This window comes from Doryrhamphus excisus, chromosome 7 (genome assembly GCF_030265055.1).
Source record: "Doryrhamphus excisus isolate RoL2022-K1 chromosome 7, RoL_Dexc_1.0, whole genome shotgun sequence".
NCBI lineage: Eukaryota > Metazoa > Chordata > Actinopteri > Syngnathiformes > Syngnathidae > Doryrhamphus > Doryrhamphus excisus.
Window position 1 is genome coordinate 17,301,944 of NC_080472.1, and position 12,788 is coordinate 17,314,731.

Sequence of the window (12,788 nt, forward strand, 5' to 3'; positions counted from 1 at the left end):
GCTGCTTTCCCTCTAGAACTCACTGAACCTCGACCGCGTTTAATAACTTTTTCCTGTTCTAGTCAATTTTCTCTTAGGCTTTTCCCAATTACAAATCTCCAAAGTGCGATGCGGTATCAATTGAGCTTAAAGCAATTTTCTGATGAGTAATAGCAATCATTTAAATGTGGCTGAAAAGGACAAAAAACTAAATATGCAGCTGTGTTTTGACAAATAATTTCAGACATTAATGACTTGTTTTCATTATGCATAGCCCACACAGTCAAAACATGGACACTCGTTTGCATTATTTAAGCAAAAAGATACTCTGGGGCCAACGAAAATCTGGTTGAATTTTTCCTAAATTCTTGTTTTTTACTTTTCACATTTAATTTATCACCATAGATAGTGTTTTATTGTGTCAGTGACTAAAATAATATTTTCATGCAATACATCATTCGCTAAGGGCTGCACGGCGGTCAAGTGGTTAGCGTGCAGACCTCACAGCTAGGAGACCAGAGTTCAATTCCACCCTCGGCCATCTCTGTGTGGAGTTTGCATGTTCTCCCCGTGCATGCGTGGGTTTTCTCCGGGTACTCCGGTTTCCTCCGGGTACTCCGGTTTCCTCCCACATTCCAAAAACATGCCATTGTCAAATATTACCATATAAAATATTTTCGCATACCCCCAATCAATACCCCCCCCCCCCAACCACTATTGAGAAACTGATAATATCTATTTATTCGTCTGTACTAGAAAATGAAACAATCAAAATGCAGCAACGGAGAGCAGTGAAGCATACAAGCATATTCAAATTGCATGCTGAGTACAAAAAAATCAGACAGGTTGGCAGGTCTGCCATTAGTCTGTCAATTTTAAGACAAAATAAGCTGTGCTGGGAAATAAATTGCTAAATTTTAATGGAAAACCCCTTGTCTTACAGCATCGCTTCCCCTTATGGAAATCCAAGCGCTTTATTGTTACAATATAACACAATGGATGTTGATCTATGATGATAATCAACCAACGCTCATATTTAATATATCATTTTTAGTCCTGCGGTCTTTACGATAGCGGACCTGTATCCCCTTCAGTAGCTGATTCCATAAAAGCAGTGAGTTTACAGCTGCTTTATTGGACTTTTACACCCAAATATAGACTACAAATAAGGTTACGAACACTTAGAGCCGTGATTTCCCACCAGTTTGAAAGCTCCTTTTGCAGGAGAGGTTCATTTGAAAAAGTCATGTGAGGTTATCACCACTGAGGTACAATCCCAGTCATAATGAGGCTCCCAATAAGAAGCTCATTTGGCTGCAAATCAGCTTAAGAAGCTCCGGCGACGGCCCTCATGTGTTAAGAAAATGGTGTCCCGATTGACCTTTTTTTTCTGAGGATGTAGAGCACACTCCCGCTCAGGTGTACCGGACCGTGCTCTCACTCTCTGTGTGTTGCCGCCGAGGTTCTGTCCTTGGCTCAACCTGCCCCCAAAACGAGTATACATTTGCATGCATTAGCGCTCTCCCGTGGCTCGCCCGTTACCCGCTGCGCCGTGGAGCCTGATTAATGATCTGAGCATGCCACTTCTTGCGGCGGCCTGCTAACATCAAGGTAGAAATTGCTTCGGGTGAAATAATAAAAAAAAAATCTTCAGCTGTAAAAAGTTGGGTAAGAAATGGCATGAATGATTTCAATTATATCGTTTCTCCATTCATTCATGAAAAAACACATTAACCCTAAAATATGTCAGTATGTAATACACGTCATGTTGAAGACAGATTTTAGTACAAAAATGAAAACACCATAAAGATATAGAAAAGATATAGGGGGACCTCGGACCTCCGTTACTGTCCGCCCTGGTTAGCATGTTTTTTGGTTAAAGTCGGAAATTTACGCCACAATTTGGCCTCGGTTTGCATGCAATATTGCACACGTCTTGTTATATATTTAATACACCGCGTGAGTCAGTATGTTTATTGTATTTTATTACCCCAAAACTTAGCATCCTATTTTGCAAACCGGAACTGGAAGCCACATAATGTCATTAGTTCCAGTTTAATTTTCTTTGCTGCTTGTCCCCTTGAGGATAGGATCCAGCATAACCCATGCTGGATCCTATCCCAGCTGACTTTGGGCAAGAGGCGGGGTACACCCTGGACTGGTCACCAGCCAATTGCAGGACCATTCACATTCATACCTATGCGCAATTTTTAGTTACCTAACATGCATGTTTTTGGAATGTGGGAGGAAACCGAAGTATCCGGTGAAAACCCAAGCACGCATTGGGAAAACATATAACTACACACACAAATTTCCAACTTTGTTTGTTTGTTTGTTTAAACTCGTACTGGTAAATGTTTGTATATTTCTTAGGTATACCTTTTAAGTGTTAAGTTGCTTTGTGATGAGTTTAGTGTTTAGTGAGTCCCACTATTATATGGAGCAATGACCTCCTGCCATTCAAGATGGGTTGGCAAGCTCGTTGTGAGTGGACTGATGGCTCGTGAGTCGGTATGTTTATTGTATTTTATTACCCCAAAACATCCTTCCTTGTTAGCATCCTATTATGAAAATCGGAACTGGAAGCTACATGATGTCATCAGTTCCAGTTTTATTTTCTTTGCCGCTTATCCCCTTTTGGGTTGCGGGGTTATGCTGCATCCTATCCCAGTTGACTTTGAGCAAGAGGCGGGGTACACCCTGGTCTGGTCACCAGCCAATTTGCAGGATTTATGTAGACAAACAACCATTCACATTCATACCTAAGTGCAATTTTTTGTTACCTAACAGGCATGTTTTTGGAATGTGGGAGGAAACCGAAGTATCCGGGGAAAACCCATGTGCACATTGGGAAAACATAAACTACACACACAAATTTCCAACTTTAAAATATATTTTTTTGTTTGTTTGTTTAAACTCGTATTGGTAAATGTTTGTATATTTCTTAGGTATACCTTTTAAGTGTTAAGTTGCTTTGTGATGAGTTTAGTGTTTTCGTGAGTCCGACTGTTATACGGAGTAATGACCTCCTGCCATTCCAGATGGGTTGACAAGCTTGTTGTGAGTGGACTGATGGCTCGTGATAGGCTCCTGCCAAATGTTCCGGTTGAGTCAGACCTTCTGGAGGAATGCTAGCTAAGTCTCGCTTAAAGCCCAATTTTTGTGTTGTAACTCTTCAACTGGAGTTAATCTGGTAAAATCTAGTGGTTGCTTTCAACACAAAAACATAGCATTAGAGTAGAGGGAAAGCGATGCTAAATGCAAACAACAGATGTTATGTGCCCGTGATGACATGCAGCATATGATGGCTCCCAAGCTGCTGCGTGTCACGCATGCAGGTACCCCTTAATGAATGGCATACGCACACACCATCACATATCACATGCAACGAGCGTCGCCTCGGGCCCGCGGCGGTCATGGAATGTTCACATTTGCTTGGACTGTTTTAACACAAGAGCGTGTTTTGTATCTTAAATTCAGCACCAAGGACAGAGACAGATGGTGTAGGGCTAAATGTATTAAATGTGTATTAGCCACTTACTGGCGCTCCCAAATCCTGTAGTTTTACATGCACTTTTACAAAACGGCGAGCATCAAATCTCCTTGAATCTGCAGCCTTGGCATGACGGTGGGGGGGTGGCAGCCATCCAACAGCGTGCTACTGTGGCGTAACTCACTCAAATGACATTTTAAGGACCTTTTCAGCCAAATCATTTCCACTGTGCTACAGATAAATTTTAAAAAATACAATCCGAAACACACATGATCATTTATATGGAATGGTGTTGAAAGAGGAAGAAGAGCAAGCCAGGAAGGAAGGTTTGGGGTAGCCGTGGAAACCCTGCATGCGTCGGATGCTGCGTGCGTTGCCATTGGCTCATCGTATTCCTGCTAAGGATTTCATCATCTGGTGCACGGAAGACACCTCTCATGTTCTTCCCTCGCACAAGCAGAGGCTGCTCATATGGAAATCCCCATCCCCCCCTCCACCCCTACTCTCGCATCCCCTCCCTAGTTTCCCAAAATGAGGCCAGAGAGAAAGGACAAGGGAGGGACCGATTTGGGAAGTCATATTAATAGTTTGTCTGCTGTTTATTAACCTTCCTGTTTACATAGCACAGATTTGAAGCCTCTCACTATGATAGGACACGCACACTGAATATGTATATGGAAATAATATGTCAAGACCATAGCTTGGCCCTTTACAACACACAGTACTATATATGATACATGCATTTACCTAGTTCAATTCAATGGCCAACAAGTACCATCTCATAAATGGGGTTCATGAATAATATTTTTATTTCATGCATATTCCATGTATACACTATTATACTACTATACTATATACTATATAGGGCGGCACGGCGGACCTCACAGCTAAGAGACCAGGGTTCAATTCCACCCTCGGCCAACTCTGTGTGGAGTTTGCATGTTCTCCCCGTGCATGCGTGGGTTTTCTCCGGTTAATTCCAAAAAAACATGCTAGGTTAATTGGCGACTCCAAATTGTCCATAGGTATGAATGTGAGGGTGAATGGTTGTTTGTCTATATGTGCCCTGTGATTGGCTGGCCACCAGTCCAGGGTGTACTCCGCCTCTTGCCTGAAGACAGCTGGGATAGGCTCCAGCACCCCTCGTGAGGGAAAGCAGTACAAAATGAATGAATGAGCATTCTATATACAATTTTTTTGGCCCGTCTGAGATATGGCTTTTTTTGGCAGTCCTGTCATGAAGTCCAGCATCCTGAAGTCGCCGCTTCACTGTTAATACTGACCCCGGTGTTTGATGGGTACTATTTAGTGCAGCTGTGAGGCATTTTTGTCTTAAAGAACACACTGTCAGATATTTGTCTTCTTACACAGTTGTGCATCGTTTTTCTGTCCTTGTTAGACCCAGTTTGTGTTGCTCTCTGAAGGGAGTAGTTAACAGCATGGTAAGAGATTTTAGTTTTAGTTTTTAGATTTTTAGATGGGTTTCTAATAATCTATTAGCCTTATAAAATGATTAACTTGGATTAGCAGCCATACCAGGAAATTGATGCAGAGGACAGTTGTTGATCGTAGGCCTCTATGCAAAAATGTCGATCGTTCTTTGAAAATCATCTGATTAATTTTAATTGTTTGTGAAATGGATAAAAATGTTTGTGAAATGGAAAAAAAATTGTAAAATGCATGAAATTTTTTTTACTACGAAAAAAAAACATTTGTAAAATGCATGAATTTTTTTTTCTTTGGAAAACAAAGAAATGTGCAAGTGATCCCAAACTTTTGAGCGGTAGTGTATATTTCCAATATACAGTCATCCTTTGTGTATCGTGGTTAATTGGTTCCGATATTATCAGTTAATTTCCACAAAGTAGTATTCAATATTAATGTATTTCGCCGATAACAAACGCACAAGTCTCTTATATGGATTCCAAGTGTTTAAAAAAGTATCCCCAAATACAGGACATACTGTGTACATAGTACTATCATGTATACCGACTATAACATACACCACAAGTCTTAAGGTTATGAACCCCAGTGACAAGCCACCGCGCCTCTGATGGTAGCAATAATAATATTTTACCTGCCACTCCTTATAGGTATTGACAGTGGAATGTTACACAACGTTGCCATGGAAATAGGCATAGGTAAAAGTGCTGTTACCATGGCGAAGGATCCTGCTTAGCCAGGCGTTCTAGTGTGTGATAGCGACGTGTGATTGGTGTATGGGCGCTGTTCACACACATAGTGCTGATGCTGAATGGATGCCATTTATCTGCTGTGTGTGTCAGTGGCACATTTGATCTGATGACACATCACAGGAGACCTGACAAGCTCATCATTATCTACTCCGCAAATGAAAGGCAACCTGAGGTCTTTGTTGATTGTGTGATGCCAGGCGTTGAGATTTAACCTCTGCGTCGGATAATCATCACCACCTTCCTCTTCCTTCATCAGCATTCCGTCTGGATTGGTGATTTATTTCTGTCTCTACACTCAAAACAATTCCGAGTTGAGTGTTTTTGTGTGTGTGTGTGTGTGCCCGTCAGAAAGGAAGATAGCAACAAAGCTGAGAAGAAAAACATGAAGAAGCAATGGGAGAAAGGAGAGAAAAGGAGGGGAAGACGACCCAACAAAATCCCAGCATCTCTCCTCTATGGTTTCGATGCAAAGAAAGTCGCCATGGCAACACAGCAGTCCATCTGTAGGCGCCTTTCCCTCTCCGCCCCCTCGCTGCCTGCTCTGCTTGCAAACAAGGTATACCAGCACCCGCCGACGCCGTCTGATTAGCTATCCACCTTTCAAAGGTCTCTTTATTGTGATTTGGGTTAGGGTCAATGTTGCCAACCCTCTTGAATCCGGCGACTTTTTCTGGCATCGTTGGAGAGTTTTCTGGTATTTGGCAACTTCAAGGTGAATTTTTTTTTTTCGTTTTTACCTTCAAGGGTCTGGAGTTGACTCTCGACCCCTGAACAATCACATCAGAGTCGTCAGGTTGCCAAATTTGAGCTTTAATGTTTTTTTGTTTACATACTCTTACAGTATTCATTGGTTTTTTTTAATGGTCCTAATCTGCCTAATGAAGCATGGGAAAACATGTAGAGAGACATCCGGCATGCGTATAAAGAAGTACTTATTCCTATAAGCTGACAACAGCAGGCTGAGGTGCTGTTTACCTTCACCTGTCAGTCAAAGTGAAGCCACTGGACTTACTGCTGGCCTGCTCTGTCTATCACACACACACACACACACACACACACAGACAGAGTTACAGTACATCAAACACCGGTCCTCTCACATTTCAGCAGCCTTGTAAGCAGTGAACCATAGCAGGCCTGTCTCCACTCACGCTCTCCTTGTTAGAGCAGAGAGAAAGATAGCTACCAAGGGTGATGTTCTGTCATATAATGTATATATATATAATATATATTTATATATAAGTTCATGAACCTTCAAGGAGAGAGATAATAGCTGAAGTCAAGGCAGTGGAGCTGATATCAAAATTAATTAATCAAATCGTGCCGTGGACTGAAACCCTTCATCGTGCAAATTTTTACACTAAACTGAAAGACAAACTCCCACTGATAAAAAAAATTGCTTTCAAGGAGAAAAAAAAAAAGGTGGACTGCATATTATGTCATGCTGTGCAACCTGGCTGATGAGGTAACATGTTCTTTGCAGCCGTCTTGTTAGCTCCAGAGGCGGTTACATTGTTGACAGCTCCCATGCTGTTGTTTGCGTGTATGTGTGTGTGTGTGCGCGCACGAGTGCTGTATGTAATGTGAGTTGTGTGAGTGATCTGTGTGATTCTCCCGCAGAGAGCATTACTCTGACCTCTGAGACTCCCAAGGCGCTGTGTGCATCGTTTATGAAATGCATTTGTGACTGGATATGATGAAGAGGTGCCTCGGTTGGATGTTTAGCTATCACACCCAGTGGAGAAACAGAGAAAAAATCAACTTGATAACACAAAATGATGGAAAATAAACACTGTAGACATGAATGAATCAATGAAGGACTTGTAGCGCTAACTTTATGAACTGTATAGAAGTTGATAATAAACGTTCCTCAAGAAGTTCCTCAAGAAAAGGGGTTACTTCAAGACGTCTCTTGATCATAAGTATTTTCAGCATTTTAGCTTTAGGTTTTCTACAGCATTGCTAATGTGTAATGTGTTTTGGGGGGACTACCACTGTGCAACCCCGCTCCTTGTATGCACACTCTATAGTGCTACACAGACAAGCACTATTGCTTTATGACCTATACAAAATAAACACAGTTAGGACACTAATAAACTGGTACTTACTGCTTGCTCTTTTGACTCTTCCACACAACCAAGTAACATTGGAAAGGTGTAGGGCTTCAGCAGCTAGTCCAGCTACATACTGGCTGATTTTCACAAAAAGTCCGGTGTGAAATTCCGTTGACATTTCTTTTGCTAGTAGGGAATCAGGAACTCCAACCACTTGTGCCTGATGCTCCCTGTATGCGCAACCCCGCTCCCCGTATGCACACTCTATAGTGCTACGCAGACAAGCGCTATTGCTTTATGACCTACACAAAATAAACACAGTTAGGACACTAATAAACTGGTACTTACTGCTTGCTCGTCTGACTCTTCCACACGACCAAGTAACGTTGTAAAGGCGTAGCGCTTCAGCAGCTAGTCCAGCTACATACTGGCTCATGTTCACAAAAAGTCCGGCGTGAAATTCCGTTGACATTTCTTTTGCTAGTAGGGAATCAGGAACTCCAACCACTTGTGCTTCATGGTGGAGTCTTTAGGAATTGTGGCTCTGCACGAGCCATAGATTGCCGCATAAACAGAGGAGCAGAGCTTGAGGGAAGGCGGAGAGCTTATCACGCCCATATAAGGAAGCCTGTTCCTCTGTGACATCACAGAGGTGCAGTTTTGCCACGCCTTATGAAACCGAGTGTTTTGAGCCATCCCAAACTTCTTTCAGGACTCACTTCCAAATGCGCAAACGTCATTATCTGAAACTTGGGCATGATTTATGAAATATTTATTCTTCATTATGAATATAATTTATGTCATTTGACTCCTTACTGCCACCTTAGCTAGAAGCTAAATTAGCCACATGATGACATCACAACTGCCAACAATCATCGTCTGGTTATTTTAGGGCAATAATATTAGAGAATGGGGTTGCCGTGGCGATGGTAGAAACACTGATATGCTTACAAGGCATAAAAATGATGTCATAAAGTGAAATTATGACACAATGTTGCTATGTGTTTGTAAGCCGTGTGGCAGTGCAGGGGGTGAAGACATCCTGGACTAAACCTGGGGTGGGCAACCTATGGCTTGTGGGCCATATAGATGTGGATATCATATGACATAATATAACCCTCCACCCCCATTTGCCTCCACACGTGGCGTGTTTACGCTTCAAAACATGTGAACCGAGGCTTCACAAATGCTAGCACGTGCATATGTTGCCCAAAATCATGACACAGTTACCTTGGCGACACACTCCCCAAATGAATCACCTCCAAAAATCTGTGCCTTCTGCTTCAGAAATGCACGGCAGGAAGCGAGCATAACAAATGGAGGTGGAGAATACATATTTTCCATCAAAGATGCATGCTCGCCAACAGTCACGATTTCAGAGTTCTCGAAGAAATGTAGTTTTGGGGCAATGAGAGAAATGCCCCACCAAATCCAAAAGATGGCACTGTGGTGAAAAACAGATTACAAATTCATTGTTTATAATGTGTATATTTGTCATTTCTCTATATGTTGATGGATTTGGGTGAATTCCTGGTCCAGGTGAATCTCCCTGTCCTTTTCTTGCTGTGTGAGGCACCACCCACAGTATACATTGAAGACAATGTAAACAACAGAAAAAAAGACCTAAATTATTTTATTAAAAATGTAACAAAATGTGGGCTGCACTGCGGTCAAGTGGTTAGACCTCACAGCTAGGAAACCAGGGTTCAATTCCACCCTCGACCATCTCTGTGTGGAGTTTGCATGTTCTCCCCGTGCATGCGTGGGTTTTCTCCGGTTACTCCGGTTTCCTCCCACATTCCAAAAACATGCTAGGTTAATTGGCGACTCCAAATTGTCTATAGGTATGAATGTGAGTGTGAATGGTTGTTTGTCTATATGTGCCTTGTGATTGGCTGGCCACCAGTCCAGAATGTACCCCGCCTCTCACCCGTAGACGGCTGGGATAGGCTCCAGCACCCCCGCGATAGAAAATTAATGAATGACAATATGTATTAAAATATGTGTATGTATGTTTAAAATAATAAGAATTAAAAAAAAAAGTATAGCCTGTTTAAGTGCCATTGGGCATTGTGTCAAGGTGCAATTTGCAGCTACCTGATGAATGAAACAGTCGCTAGGCTTTAATGAGTGTTAGTCAGGAGGTGACGGTGTCCCACCCACGCTCCATCCTCCAAATGCCAAGTGTCACAGCAGCAGCAGCATGACGCCTGTTTGACGCAAGATCCGCGCGACATCTGGGAATGTCGTAAAGCCATGGAACAGATACAAAGGTGCCGGGGGTCAAGGTTGAAATGTTGAGGTTCAGGATGGATGGAGTGCGTGGACAATGCAGTCTTGTCAGGTCTGCGATCAGTCAGCTGAGTGCCTGCTTCCCCCCCACCACCACCACCCCCCACCCTCAGGCCTGGCAGCAAGGCCCTGCCTCCACTAGAGCTCTCTCATCCACTCACGCACCATGTCCTCATTCACCCTCTTGTCCTGAGCAGTGCACTCAGTTGCACACTGATTTTGCCAAGGGGAGGGTGGCGGGGATAGATTGTTTATACGCGTGTCACGCTGCTTATCATTTAGAATGACATGTCAAGTCCTGGATTATGCAGATGGTGTCAAATATTTGCTTGAGGTGATGCTGTAAATCCTGTCTTTCGTTAGCATCAAACAAAATCATTTAGCATAGCGTGTGAGCGGTGATAAGCGAGGCAGCAGTGACATCTAGTGGAAAACTAAGGTATCGCAATGGCTTCTGATGACTGCGCCTGGCAACAAAATGCTAAATTTAAAATTAAAATTCTATTCCGGATTTTATAGCCAGTGCATACACTCAAGCATTGAGTGCACTTCTGGGAATAACACTCACGTGATTCTCCTCTATTTTTACTCAAAGTGACAAGAGCTGCTCTATGACAAGCTCGATATTCCGTCACTTGATGATGATTACCGGAGCCTCCCGCAGTACATCAAATCCACTTTTACACATTATTGTGACTGGTCAGGACATGATTAATGAATGAAACGCCAGTGCCATTGTCGCTAAGCCAGGCTTCTTCAGGAGCGGCTCTTCCGCCATGCCAGCGTGGGCTAGCGGCCAAGCTAGGCCACGGTGCCAGAGCGGGAGGGCCGCCCGTTTTACAAAAGGTCGCCATACCTCAGATTGGATCAAGTGACTTGTGCTGAACTGCTGTATCACCCCGGGTGCCATGTGTCCATGACGCTGGTAGCTGAAATACTAAGACATGACCCAGCAGGTCGTTTTGATTGGGTGATGTCATCACCGTGTGACAATTGTCATGATATCAAGCGCTAAGAATGTAATTACCGCTTCTTATTTGAAACATTTAATCAAACCAAGTCCTGGTTTTTGTACGATTCAGTTTTTGACACTTTATCATACAATATTACACCATTTTATATATTTAATCTTGTGGTATTAATGAAAAAAGATCGATTCACAAGAAAGACTGAGCTCTAAAATCGACTCTCAAATGAAAGTTGACGATTCACATTTGTCTGTAATTGGTCAGGTTAAATGGGGGTGGTGGTTGGTGTTTTGGCGACATCTAGTGGCTACAATTATTCATTGCATGCACTTGTTGTGACGCAGTTGACAAATTGACAAACAGAATGATACTTGTTACCGAATACTTTCCAAATACACTTGGGATACAATGTGTCGGTAAGTAATGTGAAACTATAAATACATGATACCTGAGAAATGATACATGACTGAGAAATGTCTTATTTTAGACAGCAGTGTTGTTTAATTAGAACACTAATGGAGCATGGAGGAGATAGTAGCTGCTGTGTTGGCCACTGTCGAACTACATACACATGTATGACTTTCTATTTTAATTCATTTTGGTGTAGGGTCCGTATACTTTAAAAAAAATGGATTTATTTCAGCTTCCGTATCATTGGTTTGTGTCCTTAGTATCAACATCGGCCCATGATATTGTCTGGAGTGGCGCCATGACATCTCCCTCTGATAATGGCGCCATCATAAATTAAGGTAAATATGAGTTACAGTTCAGTGCGACTCTTTCCCTCTACATGATGCTTGTTTTGACTGATTCGACTTATATTTAATATGAATGATAACATAATTAAATAATTTTATTATAATTACATTTTATTTATTTTATTTATTCACTTAATTTATTACAATAAAAATTAAGTTACATTTTAATCAATTGTTTACATTTTAATCAATTGTATTATATTTGTAATTTTTCAAATGTTTTAAATGTAATTTAAATACATTATATTAATAAAGAGTAATATAGGTAAAAGTGATATTTTCTGCATATAAAACCATAATTCTCTAGAATTTTTGTTCATTTTTGTTTTGGGTGTCTGGATGGTTACATGATTTCCTATGGGATGCTCCGATCGATTGGCCACCGCTCAATACCAGCCATTGATCGACGATCATTGATTGCGATAAACGCCTTTCAAAGCTGATCACAAAAACCGATTAGCGTGCAGCGGCAAATCCCGCGTCTGCCGTGTCACCTTGGGCTGCTAACAAAACGATCTTACCACGATTCCTGCATCTTTGTTTACACATTTTGCCTGTATATGAAACCCGACTTTTATGTCATTCATTCATTCGTTTTCTACCGCTTTTTCCTCACAAGGGTCGCGGGGGTGCTGGAGCCTATCCCAGCTGTCTTTGGGCGAGAGGCGGGGTACACCCTGGACTGGTGGCCAGCCAGCCAATCACAGGGCACATATAGACAAACAACCATTCACACTCACATTCATACCTACAATTTGGAGTCGCCAATTAACCTAGCATGTTTTTGGAATGTGGGAGGAAACCGGAGTACCCGGAGAAAACCCACACATGCACGGGGAGAACATGCAAGGTGGAATCGAGGGTGGAATCGAACCCTGGTCTCCTAGCTGTGAGGTCTGCGCGCTAACCACTAGACTGCCGTGCCGCCCACTTTCATGTCATTTTATCATTAAAAAAATTTCCACCGTGATCACTTGTTGAGTCTTTGTAGCGAAATTGAGAGCTAGGTATCCACTCTTCTACCTAGCGAGGCGTCGTGTTAGTCCGCCAGA